Consider the following 20,947-nt stretch of genomic DNA (forward strand, 5'->3'; position numbering starts at 1 on the left):
AAAGTTCAGAGGTCCGGTTCGTGTGGCACCTCCACCTGGGATTCACCAAATAAAGAATACTATATATCATTTGTAACACACTTCACAAAGTTTCATTTGGGGCCAATGGCCTCGTATTAAAAAATGATGGCCGATTTTATGGATGATGGATACAATGCTTATTCCCACCCGGGTTGGGCCCCCAGTGATTCCCATCGATAGATCATAAAAATTTCATAAAACTCCATCCATGGTTCATCGGTGGTTCATGACCACTTTTTCTCTGATCATAGAAAGTTCATGGGATATCAATATGGATCATAGAACAGAACAGGAAAAATGCAAGATATGAATGTACAGGAAAAATGCAAGATATGAATGTACAAATACATAGCGCATGCACAGATATAACGAAAATATTACATTACATCGATTAAAATAAAGCATCAATGAAAACTGCTGTCTTTTCTCAGTTTTTTTAGTATTCGTTTTCTTCTTCTGAAATGGTACCTTTTGGCATCAACTGCGGATCTACAAATGGCATGAACTGCTGCACAACACGGACACTCCATTCAGGACACTCCTCGCTAGGCTAAACTACGTAAAAAACTTTTGTAATGTTCTCATTCTGTAATATTGATTTTTCAAAAAAAAAGTTTTTCCATCGGACTAAGGAGTTTTGCAAAACCAACCAAATTTTGAGCCAACACTTTAATACTAGTATGGCCAAAGATTTATTGATTGGATTAATTAGCTCTACTTTGAGTAGGAAAACAAACAAAAGTTTCAAAATTTCTGGTCTCATTTTATAATTTTTATTTTTCAAACAAATGACTTTGAATACCCGGGTCGAGCTGTCACCGCTAAAAATCGCTAAGGGATGTAAGATTTGCGGTAAAGTTGATTAAAACTGTAAGATTTGCGCTCAATGCGATGAATGCGGTGAAAAAAATTATTTGTGCGTTGAAAAAATTTTTTTCACCGCTTAAGCGGTGAAAGAAAATTTTTCACCGCTACCATCAGAATGAGGTGAAAAAAAATTATTCACCGCTACCAGTAGACTGCGTTGAAAAAAAACTTTTCACCGCTACCAGCAGTATGCGGTCAAAAAAATTTTTACCGCTAGAATTGCAAATCTTACAGATATTCACCGCTAAATTCAACGCTTATCTTAAATTCGCAGGAAATATCATGTAAGTAAGTGAGAGATGGCGCAGTGGACTAAGAAGTTGTTGACATGCGGGAGGTAAGTGGTTCGAACCCGTTTACGTCACTTTCTTTTTTGTAAGAATTCCGGTGAATGCGGTGAAAAAAATTTTTCACCGCAAAATTCAACGCAATCCTTACAAAGATTCACCGCTTTCAGCGCAGTCAACTCTAAAAGATGCGGGCGCTTTGCGGTGAAAAAGGTTTTTTCACCCCTATTCAGCGCTTTTTTGACAAAACCTCGATCCGGGTAGGATTAAGGAGTGTTTCAAACCTGACCAGATTTTGAGCCAAAAGTTTACCGATAGTATCAACAGAGAATTAATGATCAAATCAGCTATACCGTGAGTAGGAGAACAAATAAAAGCTTTTTTATTCGGACCAAGGAGTTTCACAAACTAAAACAAATGTTGAGCCAACATTTTAATGCTAGTAGGGACCAAGAATTGTTGATTGGATTAATTCTACCCCGAGAAGGAAATAAAAAAAATTTAACGTTTTTGATCTCATTTTATAATTCTGATTTTAAAAAAAAAATATTTTTAATTTGCCCAAGGATATTTAAAAAATAACAAATTTTGAGCCAACATTTTGCTGCTAGTAGGGACAAAGAACTGTTGGTCGGGTTAGCTCTACCTTGAGAAGGAAAAGAAATAAAATTTGTAACGTTTTAGATCTCATTTTGTAATTAGGATATTTCAAAAAAAATGTTTTTCAGTCGAGCCAGGGAGTTTTTCAAACCTAACCGAATTTTGAGCCAACAGTTTACTGCTAATAGGAACAAAGAACTTATAATCAGAATAGCTCTACCTTGAGTAGGAAAACAAATGAAAACATTAACGTTTGTTGTCTCAAATTGTAATTTTGATTTTTCAAAAAATATATTTTTCTGTCGGACCAAAGAGGTTTTGAAACCTAAACGGACTTTGAGCCAACAGCTTACTAGTAGTAAGGACAAAGAACTGTTGATCGGATTAGCTCTGCCTTGAGTAGGAAAATAAATAAAAGTTTTAGCGTTTTTGATTATACATCGATGTGATTCACTGGGACTCCAACCCGGGGTGGGGCTTGACCGGGTACTGGAAATACAGAATAGAATTCAGTCCCGTTGTATTCGACTCGTTTGACATATTTGAACAGTCAGATTTCTGGACTCCTAAGACAAACCTGCTGCGACACTTTTTTTTCGAAAATAAAAGGAAGCAAAATAATTTCTGGAACTTTCCTTGTGGTTACCCTAATTTACACGGGCGTGTGTGTGTGTGTGTGTGTGTGTGTGTGTGTGTGTTAGTATGTGGGGGGTTAATTATGGGAAACCCCACTCTCCCTCCTAAAGACAATTTGTGTCATTTCATAAAAGCACGTGCGCTTGAGCGGTTGTACCCTCAACGGTACAGATTTTAATTGAGAATAACCTGCCTCACCTAACATGCATTCATCAAAGACATTATGAAAAATCGATTTCAATTGGAATTAGAATTTATGACAAAGCTGAAGCGCTCACTGTTCCATTCGAATAATCTACTTCAAAATCGTAGTTTGAAGTATTTTGTTCTGTTGTATAAAAATCATACCCATCTTCAACTTCATTTCATCTCCAGTAATAAGAATCATCACTCACGAAGAAAGAGTACTCGTTCTAACCACCAGTATAGTTTCCATGGGACTTCGACAATTCCCATCACGTAAAGTTGCTAAGGCAGAATCATTGGATCTTTTCCGTTTGTGCCCCCTCCCCCCCCCCCCCCCCCCCAGTACGTTATGCGCCCCCCATTTACAGAGCACGTGCCATTACATAGTAAATCTCAATGTAAAAAATACTGCACGTGCGTCGGGGGGTGCAAATAATATGCGCCCACTAAGCTGGGGGGCACGAACGGAAAAGATCTGAATCATTTTATGTTTTCCTCCCATATTCTAACTTCCTCCCAACTTTTTCTCAGCATCTACAAAAACGTCTATGTGCATAAACTAAATTTTCTGGATATGTTCTGTTTCCCCCTCCCCCCAGTGTTTTTATGACCCCCCGTTACAAATTATGTGTTGTTATATAGCACGTTACTACGTAAAATTAATCCACGTGCGCCTGGGGGACAGAATGATCCGGTTTTCCCCAAACGTCAATTCACTGAACGGGAAACAATCAATTTCTCCCCTGCTCGGTCATCGGTTCTCTATAAGAATCCAACAATTTTCTGGGTATATTCTGCCGTATACACCCGGCCGAATTGGAAATGCTTTTTTTAGTGACACGTTCCAGAAAACTACAAAAAAGTACGCGTTTAGTGCCACGTAACTCCATTTTATTCAGAAAATTGACAAACATGTCAGGTTTTCGAAATGTTCATTTCCATGGTAATACTATGATCCATAGATGGAAATATTGATTCTCCATGATATATCGATGAAAAGTTAGGTTTTATGAAGTTATACTGACCCATCGATGGATCTGGAAGTTAAAATGAAATAACATTTATCCATATCGATGAGATTCAGTGGACTCCAAGCCGGGTAGAAGTGGTGCAAAGGGTTAATAGAATCGGCAAATAATTGTTAGTGTGATTTGTGTAAGGAACCTTACCGAACTCCAAGTGTAAATCAGTACTGGGAAATTGTAAACCCATGTCTCCCTTGTAATATATTTCGCTCGCTTTCTCGCTTGAAGTTTGCTTCTTTCAAGCGTATTTTAACGGCGCAAAAGACCAACTTTCAACAGTTATGGTGGAAAAGTGAGGAGAACAACCTCTAGGGAGATGGAGATCGTAGATGCCATCCCCGTACGGAACTTTATTTTTACACTAGGCCCAAGTCTGACCATTGTAAAATCAGACTGAAATCAAGTAAAAAAAGTGACATGAATCAGTCTCTGATTCAGCAATGATGAGGAATTGCATTTATACTCGCCCAGTACTGAAACGCACTTTTAGTTAGGCACGGGGACACAGAGACACTCGGAAATGATAAACCCGGACTTGAGTCTCAGAGCATTTCAGAGCCGAACAAGCACATTCCTAGAGTATAAATTTAATTCAGTTCTGAAACATTGCTTCTTCAAGTTCAAGTTTCTTTATCTGCAGTATTTCTTCAATATGAATATAATGAGGTCGAAGAGTTCGCCCAGGCTAAACTTATCTTCTATAGTCTGAAATTTACTCATACCGCAAAATTAGGTCTGAGCAGAATTTAAGTCATACTTTTGTAGCTTAAAACTTGTAATAACTATAGTAGTATACACACTTTTTATACTTAAGCTGGTTCGTAGGCAATTACCACAAAGCCCATTTAACGCTGTGGTTACGACTTGTTACGCAAATAAAATGTCACCAGTATCCCCGCGGAAGTTAGAATCGCATATGAAACACACCTTGTTGGCGGGAGTTAAGCTGCACATACTATTTTCCATGAAGCAAATTTTACTCAAAAATCAGACTGGCCAGTGTAAATTGCGACATGAACAGAATACTGGCCATCCTAAAAAACAGAATGTCTCTAGACGGATTCAGCGCTGATTTGTTCTGCCACCAACCTTTGGGACTGTCTTGTTTATGTATACGTAGTGATAGTAGATTTGAATGCTGTCTGAATCTTATGCCAGCTCGAATATGCTATAGCTAGTAACACAGGTTAGAAAACTCTCCTCAATAGTGCAAACATCAGACAAGTCTCACATTTTTAAAAGTTTTGCTTTTGGATTTAGCATGATAGGAAACATAAAGGGAAATTCGAGTTAAAAACAGCTCAAAATTGCAACAAAACAGAAACTTTTACACTCGGACAGGATAACACTTATTGTTAGCTCACAATGGGTAGGTAACACTTAAGGATGAGCTATCACAGTTAAACTCTTGCAAGAACATTTTCTTCACGGGATTTTCTTCTAAGGTTTCGAAATTTTTAGTACCTTCTTTGGGGAAACAAATAAAATGAATTTAAATGAACCAAAACAACTTTTAAATGTTTCCTATTTTGATAGCGTACTAATATTTTAGTTCAAAACAAAGTTACAAAGAGAACATTGCAATACTGGTCTTTCACTTAAAAAGAAGGAAAGTTAACAAACATTTTAATCGCTTTAGCAACCAACAATAGGTTAAATAGGTAAAGCTGATCGAGCCAATGTTTGAAAATAACGTATTTTTTAAAGCTTGTTTGTTTCTATCAATTTTTTTACGGCTAAATATGAAGTAACGCCCTTTCTAAGGAGAGCTTTGAAACATAACTGCGCCGAAAAGATTTTGCCGAGAAAAAATTAATCAAAAATTTTAGTTTTTGCATTTTTTGCCTCAGGAGTATCAGCATTAAGATGTATTATCTGTTCAATCTTCAGGATGACCTTATGCTCAAATGTTTCGGTAGCAACCACTATTGGAAATTTTAAAACCAATGTTGCGAATGGTTTCTATTTCATAACCGAAAAATAATAAAAATTTTTGAAGATCAATGATAATTTTTTTTGTTCAAGTGAAAGTAAAAAGGTCCCTGGCTAAGAAGAACAAGATACTGGCAATACCTAATGTCTGATGTGGAAGACTAGAAATTGTTGATAGAGTTTACACTTATTGTTGCATTCCAGAATTTTTCACTAATCTCCAACCAAATAAATTCAATTTTTTGCCCTAGAGCACAACGGATAGTATAAATTGGCAAGTGCAACTGGAATTCCTCAAACTGTTTTCAAACTGCTCTTTTGATTTAAGACAGCCTTGTGTCTTTATCCGATCTGATAATTTTTGAAGATATCAAGATACCAAAGATAGGCTTGTATTTTCAAAAAATTATTTTTTGCCCCTTCAACCTGTCCACAAATACAGAGGACACAACATAGACACAAACACACACACGCACTCACACACGCACACAAACACACCCACACACACACACACACACACACACACGCCGAGACATACAAACACATAAACAAGCATGCACATATTTTTTGCTCTAAAAAATGTTTTTTGAAGACAATGTAATATTGAAAAGATTGGTCTTCCGACCTTTACTGCCTCAGATAATACTTTTTAAAAACGTGGCAATTTGGCATGAAGAAGTTTTCTAAAATTATTGAAAGAGAATTCAAAAAAAAATAGAACACATTTTATCGAGCACCAAACAACTCGAATTTGTTGCTATTGTGGATAACAAGCGAATTTTTTCAGAAAAGGGAATCTAGCTATAGTCCCTGGGAGACAACATGTTTAGTTTTTTGGTTGTTTCGCTACGACTTTTTTCTTCAGAGTTATGTTTCCAATCTACTGTTCCATTGAGAAAAAACTTTGTACCCTAAATATAGATTTTGCATGCTTGGATGAAACAAACTAACTCTTGCGAGTGATTTCGGAAACCGCTAAAAGTTGGATCTTTTATAGCATTTGATTATATTCCTTATACACTACCCTCTGACATTAACATGAAGCCATTGTGCTCCTAGCTCTGAAAATGAGCAAGAACAGGAGACAGGTTTTTTAATTGTGAAAAAAGCATCAATCGCAAAAAGGGTGTTGTAAACTAATCCTAGAAAACAACTGCCATTAGAGTGTAGTTTTAGGGAAAACATTATAATGTGACGCGAGCATCAGGGTACCCGGGTCGCCACTTATAATTCAAAGATCATATATGATAGTCCATGTATCATATATGATGTCATACAACTCAAAACATATTTCCTAGTACGATCCTTGAATGACTACGAAGAATTCATACATGATCTTTGTATAATTATCAACAATGAACCTATCTTGATTAGCAAAAATCATACATCTTTTTTTACATAATTCTCTTGATCTTTTATGGTTTTTTTAACATCATTCGATAAGGCATCACCTGTTTGATTCTCCGGCATTACTTTGTGATCCGCGAAAAGAACCTAATGCACAATAGCATTTGCAAAGTTGGGAAATAAATAAAAGAGTAATTCTAAATAGATAACTAAAGTTTTGATTTTATCTGAAAACGATTAATACCTATAAATGCTCAGTTATAAGAAAAATTAAAAACAATTTTTGCATATAACCTCAAATTTGTTTTGTGAATTGCTTCAAATTGCAAACTTATTCTTTTAGCTTGATATCTTATTCTTTTAGCGCACACAAAGAATCAACTGTGGACCAAAAGTGAAATGCAATGATTTATTATGTCCTCTGACTGCATTATACGGGAATTTGTGGCACTAGTCAATGTTTTATATGTCTTTGTATGATTTCCAAGAACTTTTTATCAACTTCGATAGAAAATGAAAAACTATACAGTTTTTAGGCTTTAAAATTCATATTTTTTTCAAGATTGACAATAGTTGATTTTGTGTCCATTCCGTGAAACGGGCTGTTTTACGTCTTCTTCTTAGCTCTAGAACTAGAACAAAACTTTTTTCTTCTTTTGGTTTCTAGTTTTCAAAGTTAATTTCTGGTGTTCTGAGAGCTCTAATTTGATTGATATCGTCTTTTCTTTTAGAATATTGGTTCGATACAGAAATTATTTGGGTTCTTACATTGGGTTTTAATCAGCAGAAAACCATCAGAAGAATACAAAATTTTGAGTTAAAAGAACAAACTATTTGATTTTTTTGGGTATTTCTGGTCGAATATTTTAAATCGTCAATTTTCGGGCATTTCACTGTGTAGAAAGACTCGTGACAATCGCAACTCAAAACTAGATCCCGAGGACTAAAAAATGGTGTTTTCTGTTTTTTTTTCTCTACGATGCGTAAACAGAAAGTGAAAAAAAAGCCAAAGAAAAAAGGCCAGCGTCGCATATTTATTCCCACATTTTGAAATACTGTTCGAACAATAAAATGGTTAAACACAATCACCTATTAAATTTCACATACAAAGTTCACCAGCACTAAAGGATTTTCTGTTTTCAACGGAAATATTGTTCTCGTTGAAAACGATTCGAGAACACGACCGAATTTCTCCACAAATGAGAATCAAACATCAAATGAAATGCTTGCTTAGTATATATTCAAAATAGCCAAATAGCCAAGTGAACATCATTTTATTGATTTTGTTTTTTGTTTGTTTTTGTCTAACTACCGAAAAGAACAGGAAGAAATGAACTGCTGTGAACATTTGCTATGTTTTTACCCTTATTAGGCCCTGGAGTGATAATGAAAACCTTTTTGTTTGCCCGGCGACAGAGAGTCTCTAGTAAACAAAAACAACAAACGTAATTAATTCCCGCTAATTGGGATACTGTTCATCTTTTTTCAAAAACAGTAGCAACAACCACCAAAATTGAGCAATTTCAGAAAGACTTCGCGTTTCATTATAGAGTGAAAAGTTTTTTGAAGCGTCTGTTCGTTAAAACCAACTTTAGTCCACTTTGACGCGCGTCTTTTCCTTGCCATCTTATCAGGTTGACCTTTCATTTTTTTTTGGTTTGAAACGAAAATGAAAACTAATACAGCCAAACTGTTACTAGACGGCTGAAGTGTATGTTAAAAAGTGTATGTTGACCATCATAAACCATTTTTGGCAAACATATCCAAGCCATATATGAGGTTTATAGTAACTGGACAAGGATATACCTGATCATAAAAAGAATAAACCCTGTACAAAAGACTGCTAAAAACACTATTCCTGAGTTCATTCAGAGTGCCTAAAAATTCACAACTCCACAGTAAGGATCTTAACAACACGGGTCGAGGTGCCAACGCTAAAATTGGCTAAAAACAAGAAATATAGAAACCGCGCTGAGTACGAAGAAGGGTTTTAAGAATTGCAATATTTGGATGTAATATGGTTGTTATATTTAGCACTGAATACAGTGAAAGCGTCTGTAATTATCACAAAAATAACCCGAGGATTCGAGCAGCTAACTTCCAATAGGCCAGGTTTCAGACGCTTTCGGAGAGCAATTTCCCACTCTGGGATCACAGTCGCAAGTGACAACTGACCACCCCTATTCGATTGCACTCTGTTGCTCCACCACTGACCCCCAATATTGGGAGACAAAATTATGCAAAAAGGCTTTTTCCACAACCAGTTTTGGCTGATTTAGAAGGCCTATCGAGTGGGCAGAGAAAATCTCAATGGGGCCAATTTGATCACAAATTCATGATTTTTTGGGTTTCATTTTTCGCTTTCGAATGCTTAATATAAATATATATATATATATATATATATATATATATATATATATATACACTAAAAAAAGTTCAGGTAAATTTACCTTAACGCAGTTAAGGTAAACCTTTGTTAAGGTAAAATTAAGGTAAAAGTTACCTTAACCTTACCTTAACTTGAGTTAAGGTAAAAAAATACCTGAACTGTGTTAAGGTAAAATTACCTTAGCTTACCTTAATTTTTTTTAATAACTTTCTGCAGTACATAATTGTTTAATTTTAGTAAAATTATCAAACAAAATGTTGAAGTTTATTACAAAAGCTTTACAATAATCCTTATATGAAGCAATTTGAGCTAATATTTGTCGACCTACACTACATCAAAAACCAAAAAAACTTTCAGTGAGTGCTCAAAAAAATTCAAAAGGCAGTTACGCAAAAATTTTGCAAAAATTGGTATTTTTATGAGTGCTGAGAAAAAGGAACTTAACACGTAAGACTTTGCGCTCAAAATACTATCTTTATACAGTTTAACAAAAAGTGTTTCTCATTACAGTGAACGACTTGTTCAAGTCAATTGAGGGCCTAAGTAGGAGTGGGAAAGTCCAAATGGGTTCTAAATGAGAAGGAATTATCGTTCTAGGTGGTTTGAGTTAGAAGTACTTAAAACGTTGTCAGATATCGCACTCAAAATACCATCTTTATACAGTTTAACATAAAGTGTTTTTCAATATAGTGAAGGACTTGTTCAAATCAATTGAGGGCCTAAGTAGGAGTGGGAAAGTCCAAATGGGTTCTAAATCAGAAAGATTTTTCGTTCTAGGTGGTCTGAGATAGAAGTACTTAACACGTTGTCAGATTTCGCACTCAAAATAACATCTTTATACAGTTTAACAAAAAAGTGTTTTTCAATATAGTGAAGGACTTGTTCAAATCAATTGAGGGCCTAAGTAGGAGTGGGAAAGTCCAAATGGGTTCTAAATGAGAAGGAATTATCGTTCTAGGTGGTTTGAGTTAGAAGTACTTAAAACGTTGTCAGATATCGCACTCAAAATACCATCTTTATACAGTTTAACATAAAGTGTTTTTCAATATAGTGAAGGACTTGTTCAAATCAATTGAGGGCCTAAGTAGGAGTGCCAATGTCCAAATGGGTTCTAAATCAGAAGGGTTTATCTTTCTAGGTGGTCTGAGATAGAAGTACTTAACACGTTGTCAAATTTCCCAGGTTGACCACCTTAGAGGAAACTTTGAAAACTTACTAAGACTCATACGCTGCCTTAGAAAACTTACAAATGGGTTCTAAATCAGAAGGGTTTATCTTTCTAGGTGGTTTTTCAGGTAAGTTTAGGTAATTTTACCTTAACTGTTCAGGTGTGTTTTTCAGGTAAATTTAAGGTATGTTCAGGTAAAAGTTCAGGTGGTGCCCCCTTAATTTTTCAGGTATTTTTCAGGTAAAGTTGAGGTAAGTTAACGTAAGTTCAGGTAAGGCAAAACTACCTGAACGTTTCAGGTAACTTAAGGTGTTTTTTCAGGTAAATTTACCTGAACTTTATTTAGTGTGTATATATATATATATTATATATATATATATATATATATATATATATATATAATATATATATATATATATATATATATATATATATATATATATATAGTGCTTGATCTATACTTAGATCGGTTTCAATAATGTTTTCAAAGTTAGACTTTTTTGTCCAGGTTATTAAAATTTTGTAACTTTGAGTTATAATCTTTCATTTTCTAACAGTCAATAAAAATTATTGAGTTGCTTTGCACGACTCCCAGTTTGTAATTTTGAGCTTAAATTGTAGCAAATTTTACCAGAGTTCCGACAATTTCACGCCATCCTGGCCAAATATCACACTAGATAAAGTTAAGGTAATTTTACCTTAAAAAACATCCTAACTTACTTCAACTGTCAAGGTAGATTAGCCCTTCATTAACTAACCCTGATTTTACATGAATTTTATATGAAAAATTAAGGCCTCACTACTTTTAAAAAAAACTTAAATTTTACTCTAACGTGCCTTAAAATTATCTTAATTAATTACCTTAACATGACCTCAAAATTTACCTTAACTTTGCCTAAACCGAGCTATATGGCTCAACCGGACCAAACTCTGCAAAGGGTACCATTATGGACATCGCCCATGGTTCCATTTGTTTAAAAAAGGCTTTAATATTCTCTGTCTACGACTACTGTTGCTAGGAAACCATGTTTGAAGGTATATTGGGAGACAAAATTCTACAAAAAAGCTTTTTCCACAACCAGTTTTGGCTGATTTACAAGGCCTATCGAGTGGGCAGAGAAAATCTCAATGGGGCCAATTTGATCACAATTTCATGATCTTCGGGTGTCTTTTTTCGCTTTCGAATGCTTTATATATTTATATATGTATATACATATATATATATATATATATATATATATATATATATATATATATAAATACATATATATATATATATATATATATATATATATATATATTGTGCTTGATCTTTACTTAGATCGGTTTCAATTATGTTTTTAAAATTAGAACTTTTTGTCCAGGTTATTAAAATTTTGTAACTTTGGGTTAAAACCTTTCCTTTTCTAACATTCAATAAAAATTATTGAGTTGCTTTGCACGACTACAGTTTGTAATTTTGAGCTTAAATTGTAGCAAATTTTACCAGAGTTCCGACAATTTTACGCCATCGTAGCCAAATATCACACTAAACAAAGTTAAGGTAATTTTACCTTAAAAAACATCCTAACTTACTTCAACTGTCAAGGTAGATTTGCCCTTCCTTAACTCACCCTGATTTTACATGAATTTTACATGAAAAGTTAAGGACTCACTACATTTAAAAAAGCTTAATTTTTACTCTAACGTGCTTTAAAATTACCCTAATTAATTACTTTATCATTACCTCAAAATTTCCCTTAACTTTGCCTTAACCAAGCCACATGGCTCAACTGGACCAAACTCTGCAAAGGGTACCTTTATGAACATCACTCATGGTTCCATCTGTTTAAAAAAGGCTTTAGTACTCTCTGTCTACGAGGATTTTTTGTCAGTTAACGACTGTAAAATTATTTTGGTATTCAACTTTGGCGTTTACTATTTTTAAAGACGAAACCTGAGGCGTCGCGAAGTATAGCTTGCTATCTCAGAGATTTATATGAATTGAAATACTTGTCCGGATAAAAAATTATCTATAGCAATTAGTCTACCATAAGGTTTCAATTCCATCGTAATATCGATATCAAGATCAGGACCCAAGTGCGAGCATGATACCAAGAAATAAAGAAACCTTTCACCGTATTGGGAATAACCTTTTTCCAGTTCCTTGTAATTCTCGTGAATAGTTTTCAAATCTACATTTGGTAGTGCTTTCATGAGGCAAAAAAAATGAGTTTCAATTTGCGAAAATGGTATAACAGTCCCCCAATTCTCTTAATAACTTTCCGTGTATGAAACCACCCCCTTTATCCCAGGTTTAAATATCGTGGAGTACCCCTCTTGAGACAGTATTTACTCACTACTGACATTTATAAATAGTTGAAAGCAAAAATTGTGAAAATTACATTTCAATCTATATTAACACATAATGAAATCATACTTTTTGCTATCTTTGAACGAAAAAATAAGTGTCCGTCCATTCAACTCAGCAAGTAGCTGACTTTGAGTTTTTGTCCTAAATTTAAAAAAATTCGAAACTGATTTCCAATTTGAGTCTATGTCCTTCTCGTCGATGGGATCTCTCATCGGATAACAGTGGTGAATGAATGATAATTTTCAGACCGATTCATGCAAAGCACTGTGATTCGATTTCGCTTCGAAATTATGCAATTGGAGGAAAACAGCAAGAACAGCAGACAGTTACTCAAGTCAAATTTCACCGCAGAATGATGTAAGATTAGGGGTTAATCGGGGGAACTATTAGCCAATTCACCCTCAAAACTCTTTTTGGTGGGTAATGGGGGTAATTCTATGCAAGAGTGGGGGTATGAGGGGTAATTTTTGGTGCCTAAAATGGAGCAAGTTTATGGGGCAATTATCCCGGTTGGCGGCCCTGACCTTAAATTTTCTTCGCCTCCGTATTCGAAGACTGTCAGTCTTGTAACCGAAATATCTGTAACCTCCATCATGTTCCCCTTATCCCCTAAACCATCTAGGCTTGCCTAAATCTTTACGATCCATCTATATAAATCAACTCTCCATCCTTTTGGATGTTTTTTTTCGGTTGAGGGGTTAAAATCTAAAAATCCCCCCATACTCCCCATATCCCCATAACGCCCCTCATATCACATTGTTTTACTCACCAACAAACTCCGCAAAAAAATTACGCTTATATCTTACTTCTTTTTGGAAGATAATTTTTTTTTGGGGGGGGGGGGCACAAAATCTCAACATCCCCCATTACTCTCAAATTCCACCCTAATCTTATATAGTTTTACCCCTAATCTTACATCTTTTTAGTGGGTATTTTTTGGGGGTAAAGTTAAAAAAAACACCCATTATCCACTATAATAATAGGTCCTGTTACCCCCCTAAAATTAACTCCTAATCTTACATCATTATGGGGAGGTATTTGTGCGGGAAAAGTCTAAAAAAATTCCCCCATGACCCCCCTTACTTTGTCCGCCACGCCTCCTAAAATTGCCCTCTACAGAAAATTACCCGCAACTCTTACATCAGTTTTGGCGTAATCAGGGGGGTAATTTCGACACGGGTAAAATAATAGGCTTAAGAAAACTGCCATTAATATATGCCATTTAGTGTCAGCTACAATAGAATTGATGGCTTTTTAGTGCAAAAATTTTGATTTCGAGCTGAATAGAGAAATAAAAACATAAAAACGAAAAAAGCAGGAACCAATAGTTGTGAAGTGAAGGGTAGGTTGTGAGTTATAGAAATGGACATGACGGGACACTCTCGTTACTTTAGTCAGATGTTAATTGGATACTTTGATCTCCAATGTGTAGTTGTTATTATATGTTATTTAGTGGTCTCACTTACGATGTAACTTTTTTAGCCTTGCGTAATTGGTTACACTCTTTGCGTTGCTGTTTTTGAGCGACCTTATCCTTATTGTCGTTTGTATCAGACGGTAAATTTAAATTGTCCGTCATAATCTCTTCTTCTTCTGTTGGATTTATTCAACAGATGATAATAAGCAATCATCCGGTATCAAAACATACGAAATGTGCAGTCAAACAGAAGAGACACTTTTCCAGAACACCGTCAGGAATCGAGGTATTTTATGAAAGATCTGCATTTTAGATAAAAGATATTTTATGGAGAAATGAAAAACATACAAGACATTTGTTTTGTCCAATAAAAAATATTGATTTAGCTATACTTTTTGGAACAACTCCAAAGGATGTTGTTATACCTTCTGAATCTACCTATGAAGAGCCAATTGATGAATCAATCCTATCAGATGAACGGGAGAGACGTACCGAAAACAGCCAACCGTGAATGATTGGAAAAATAAGTGTAAAGACATGGGAATTTCAGATCATTCATGGTGATAAATTTTAGAAGGAAATAAATTGAAAAGCTTGCTGAAAAACTATTCTTAGCCTTGGAAATGAGAGTCCATGAGAAATAAAAACACGGGATCCACGCGCAAATGAATCGAGATCAAAGCAGCGTGGAATCTCCTCGAACGCATATTCACTACTATGAGAAATATAATTTCGGACAGATTCACAATGTAGAGCAGAAAACAGAACTAAGATGAATCAATGGAACAATTCTACGGTAGAAAAACAGAATTTTCTCTAAATAGTAAATTGTCACAACTCGAAATTGAATTGATTTTTGAGACACATTTCTCATTAACAACCCTGAAAATCAAAGGGCGTTCCTTAACGAAACTGTTAGCTGGGAACACAGTCTTAAAACAGCAAAAAACTTCATTTAGTCTATTGAATTTATACCCCACGAAATTTAAAAGCACAAACGCTTTTAAATGTGATACAAATTCAGCGCAAAAATTTGCGAACATCAGTTTTCAAAAAAAGCAAAGAGTATTTACAAACCGCCAACGACAGTTTAGCAAGAATCACTGTAGAAATTGTGGTCTTTTGTTTGATAGAGATCAAAATACCTCACTGACTGGCAAACCGACAAAGGTGCCGTAAGTGCAATCTTAAAAAAACTTTTGCAAGATTAAGCAAATCAGAGAGCAAACCAACTTTCCAACAACGAGATAGTCAATAGTATAATGTCAACGAATTAACACACTCTGAATCTTCAAACAACATCAATGCAATAGTCGCGTCACAATTCGGGGAAGTTCTTTATCGAATGCATCCACTTGATATGGAGACTCTGCTGTGTATTTGAAAGAAAACACCAGTCTAATTGGTGTTTAACCTGGTTTAAATTAAAACAGTCTAAGTAGAGACAATGTTCGAAAATGTGAAATTATGAATTTTAGAAGATTCAGGAAGCCATGTACAATTTTAAGCATGTCACTAGCCCGAGAAATTCTAGCAATGTTTTCTATTTCCTTTTGAAACGATTGAGGCTCAACAAATTTGAAATTTTCCGCTAAAGAGCTCTAAAATTATGGGGATCATATAAAAGTTCAGTAGAGCCAAACGGATGTTCAGACGCACCAAAAAAACGGGTAGTTCTGGATTAGCACCAACCTTTGTTAGGAAGATACCTCTCGACGAGTATCGCGTTACATTTATCACAAACAACAGCAAATAATAAGTCAATGAAACCATCGGAAAGTTGCGTAGAAATAGTTTAGTGGTGCCAAGAAATTCTCCAAACTATTAACTCGCTTAGCAAAACATCCTGTATAAGCAGATATTTCAAGAAAAGATTTATCGCTATGCACCAAAAAGGTAGAGGAACACCTAAGCACTTAGTAGACAAAGTCCATCAATCACACTAAATTTAATATCTGATGGCGACGTTGAGAAACTTGGTAGCTGCACTGATAAGATTTCTTTTCACCTGTTAAGATCTCAATGAAAAGAGACAAAACAAAAATCATAGCATTAGATTTGAAATTAGTAAACAAGGCAACTCAAAAAAAATTGAAATTATTGGCAAGGTAATCAAGTCATTGACAAGAAAGCGCAAATAAAATCTGGTTCTGTACAATCAATTTGAAATCGCAAAAACGTTGTAAATTTAAATTTATGAGTGGCTATTTAAGGGCACGTATAGATTCGAAGCAGAATTTAATAGCAGAATTGTTATGCCAGTGGAATTTTAAAAACAAAAAATTTTGGACATTACTTTAGCACCGTTGTCTTAGATGACATTCTTATAGTTACAAAAGGATCAAAAGCAGAACCAATCGCAGACCTCGTCAATTGCCTCGAAGCACCAGATAAAAGATTTTCAGAACTACACTATCAAACTGCTATTTCGCAAAAACAACAGTTGAATGCTCAGGCGATAAAATCAAAAATTCTGACATTGAACCTCTAAAATCAAAAACCGAATTTATTTTAAATCGTGCCTCACCAACAATTTTTTTACAATGTCGTTCATTCATGGGTTCTATGCATCCTCTCACGAAATTCATTTCCAATATAGCAAATTTATGCCATCCTAACAAACATCTCAAAGAACATTTTGTCAGAAGAACATGAAATCGAGTTTTCCATTTAGAATTCTTAAATCCAGCTTTGGTGCTAACGTTCATATCAAACTCTAAAACAGAGCAGTCCCTTTTAAAAACTCTTCTTTTCATTTTGAAAATTGAATAAAATATTAATTCGGAGTTTAGAGCAGAGTAAAGCCTAGCTAAAGCATTTTAACTTGTGACATAATAAAAAACACTTTGCAAAATCAATAAAAAGGCTTTTGTAGGCTGGTCTTCTTGACAAAATCAGATCTATCGATAATGCGAAAATTAGAAGCAATAATGACGAATTTGGAACACTTATTTTTCAGTTGAAGCAAAACCTTCAGGCTTGGATTGTAGTTATTAATTAACCGAAACCTGAGGCAACTGACAATGCAATTTCATTATTTGAGTCAATAAACAAACATGTAGAACAAAATATTGTAGAAAAAAATGCATTGGAAACGTAATCTTACGGTCAGATTGGGTGACAATTAACCATAGAGTCCGTTAAGGAGCTGTCCTTGGTCCCCTGATTTTTATACTGTTTATTTACGATTGCTCGAAAAATATGAAAAAAGAAAAAAGTTTCACAATTTGCAGATGTCACAAGTATTATATCTCACTCCAAAACACATCAGGAGCTTCTAACGAAAATCAAACCTGATAGATTTTTCAAAATCTTGATTGTTACATGCAACAGAGTTTTTTAACATTGAACAGAAATAAAAACGAAGTAACTGTTTTTTTCCAATAAAGATCAGCATCAAATTGAGTCAGTTGTCGTTTTCTGAACATAATGGTTGACAACAAAATGAAATTTGACGCACAACTAAACAAAATGTTGACAAAATTGGCGACTGCTATTTGATAATTCATTTTAGGAAGACATCTAATACCGTTAAAATCTTATTTCAATCACATTTCAATTTTCGTGCAATTTTTCACCAATCCTTGCCAGCTTCATCACTACTGAGATTATATAGGCAAATAAATTAAGGTAATAAAGTTTGCCATATTAGTAACATTTTGATAGCGCAAGTGATCTGCTATTACGAGATGATTTTTTTTGCAGAGCTCTTCTTTATAAAAAAAATTTCTTCTCAATTTTTTTGATATAATAGATCATTAGAGAGAAAACAGTCAAGTATCTGAAAACAACGTTGCTCAAAATTTTGGGAAAATGTGAGAAGAGAAAAATTTGCCGAACTTTCCGTTTTTTTTTTAAAATCAATATGTGTGAGCCTAAATGGAGTGATGATCAGTAATAGGTTTCTCAGGAAAGTGGAACAACCTACAAATAGAAAGAAAAACAAGAAACAAATTTAGGACGGAATTATTTATAGAAATGATCATATTACATGAACGTGTTGCAACAAATAAACAAGTAGAGGGTTTTTGACCAAATTGTTCCTATGTTTAAAAGGTGATTCCTAAAATGTAAATGTTGTGTGGTTATAAAAATTTGAATTTACATTTTATAGACTTAAAAGATACAACATTAATTTATTTTTGCAAAATTTTTTAGATCGGAAGTCTTAGCCAAGACGAACACACGACTGCTAAGCGTAAAAAGTTGCATGATCATAGCTCCGAATCAGTACTTTTATTACTGGTTTGGGTTTGGGTTTAGACCGACCGGTTTGGGTTTAGACCGACCTCGAATCAAAAGGGGTCATATAGGAAGGTAGGGTTGTTTGAGCACCGGTTAGACCTTTTTAACAGGATGATACCAAGCAGAATTAAGCTTCAAAAACGCCAGGACGCAAAAATTTCAAAAATATTTGAACCGCAGCCAATAATTTTGTACGTCATTTACGGAGCGCCAAATTAGTCTAAAATGACCTGCTTTGTACACCGTAAACTTTATTCACTTTATCGTACAAAAGGTGCTCTTTTCTTTTCATGTTTTACATGTTTCAAACATAAAAACACAATAGCACTTCCAGCTTATTGAGCCCTCGATTTGTTCTCAGACTTAGCAGAATTATCGCATTTATTTGATTATTACAATACGTGTTTGTATCTGTGATAAATTATACCGCTACACCAAAGTCTAATTTAAAAGCTACCAGAAGAAATCTTTGTGGAGAAATGTATTTATTGATTTGCAACATAAACGACAACACATAAACCATTGAAACATCATTATTACTGTTTATTACATACAAATAAAATTTATAACAAATGGTAAGTAGTTTATTGCATTTAGCAGTAATTTTAAACTCATTTGGGTGGAATTAACATTTAAAGCCGAAGTGGGGGCGTCTCAACAAAGTCCAAATAAGCCAACTTCAAGTAGTCTAACTTCCCTTCAGTTTCATACACAAAGGCTAGCAAAAGGATCAACACAATAAATCAATGTTGTTGCTTTGACAAGGCTACCGCCACATTCTCTTCCTCCCACAAAAGTAGTTCCCCATTTCTGAGACGTTTCCAAGGAAAATCTCTATGTTCTACTTGTCCTAAAACACGCAAAACTGATTAGGAATAAAAACATCAGCAACTATTTTTATTTACACCAAATTGAGGCACATTGGCAAAATTTTCAAATGGCTGATTTGTTTTTTTACTGGTATCTGACATACAAAAGAAAAATATTTGCTGACAATATTCGATTTTTGAAGTACATTTTACTGTTTCAAAATCAATTTGAAAATTGTGCAAGCGTAAACTACCCAAGTACTGAGATACCCATACAAGTGTGTGTATAACAATTCACAACATTGACGACTAATGACTCCATATATGATTTGTTTACATGTTTTAGCACACGTATAAAGTCAGACATGGTGACCGTGAAAAAAACACTTTGTTAAATTAGAGCTGTTCAAACTGAGGTGTAGCAGTTAAAACAGTTGCAATAAAGATTCTTTACAGATGCTCCAATATAATAAAATTTTCTGTTGTCGATCAGATTTACAAAAAGTGCCAAATTATGAGTAAATAGTTGCTGAAACGTATATTCTGAAACATTTGTTATTATTAAGATTCCATACTTAAAAAAGCTGAAAGTCATACCTAGAATGCTTCTCAATTATTTTTCTAAAACTGCACACAAGAATTGTTCTGTTGAAAAATTCAAAAAAATGCTTTTGTTATTCTGTCAGATCTACGTAATTGAATTCAATGTATATGCGGTTGAGCGCGCAACAAAAGATGGAGATCTGATTTCGTTCCGTAAAAAATAGCCTCCAAGCGTGAGCCATTGAGTAAACTCAGTTCTATGAACGCGAAATGGCCCCTGCCATATTTCAATCAGCTAGCTTAGAAATTGTTTCTAATGATCTATTTTAATTTACTATTGATTGCAACAAACCAACTCATTTTTTCTACACATAGTGAAGATCTCACAAAATTTCTGAAAATCAAAGTAGGACAAACAGGAGTCTCTGTAATCAATTATTGTTCCCATATAATTTCCATGGTAGCTATACAATGCTCCTAAATGATTTTAAGGGATGTCGCTGCAATCAAGTCTAGTAGTTAGAAGAAACAAAAGAATCTTTTACTTAAAATTGGAAGAAATAAGAAACTTTATAGTAAAAAACGATCCATGTGTACCGTAATAAATAGGCTGTACGATCACGTATAATTTATCCTCAATGGACTTAATTATTATTATTTAACCCAGGTAGTTAGCTTCGTTGTTCTAGCTGTACCCAAAAACCATTTCCCCCTAAGATGAAGTTTGACAGGTTTTTGTTTTCAAATTTATGTTCGTGCCATTCAACTTCAGGTAGTTAATGTTAGCTGTCTCCAGTAGAAAAACTATGGCACGTCAAAAAGTTTTGACGCTAAATTTAAAAAAATTGAGAGAAATTTGATTAAATATATTCAATACAAGTTATGTACAACATTCGGCAAAAGAAGTGTAATCCACAATAAACCATTAAACCACTGAACCAAACCACCCGTAGCACATAATTAGACTTTTTTGTGATGCAACGGAGATTTTGAATGTTCTTGATAAATCAGCGGAATTTAGTAAAAGAAATGATTAATAGGAAACAAGGGAAGGCAACGGAGATTTTGTATGCTGATAATTATCGCTAACGGTATGATTGATCAGGCCCTTATTTAACTTGG

The 20,947-nt window shown here is 34.5% G+C and overlaps 1 protein-coding gene across 1 annotated transcript in view; it reads right to left on the reverse strand.

The window, feature by feature from the left end:
* Positions 1-18,957: 18,957 nt before the first annotated feature.
* The window catches only part of LOC142349789 (uncharacterized), a 146,534-nt gene continuing 144,544 nt past the window's right edge, over positions 18,958-20,947 (reverse strand). The window contains exon 5 of the mRNA XM_075401565.1: positions 18,958-19,323. The gene's annotated coding sequence lies outside the window, so the exon portion shown is untranslated. The remainder of the gene's footprint in view (positions 19,324-20,947) is intronic.

This window comes from Convolutriloba macropyga, chromosome 1 (assembly GCF_964194025.1).
Source record: "Convolutriloba macropyga chromosome 1, txConMacr16.3, whole genome shotgun sequence".
NCBI classification, from domain to species: Eukaryota; Metazoa; Xenacoelomorpha; order Acoela; family Convolutidae; genus Convolutriloba; species Convolutriloba macropyga.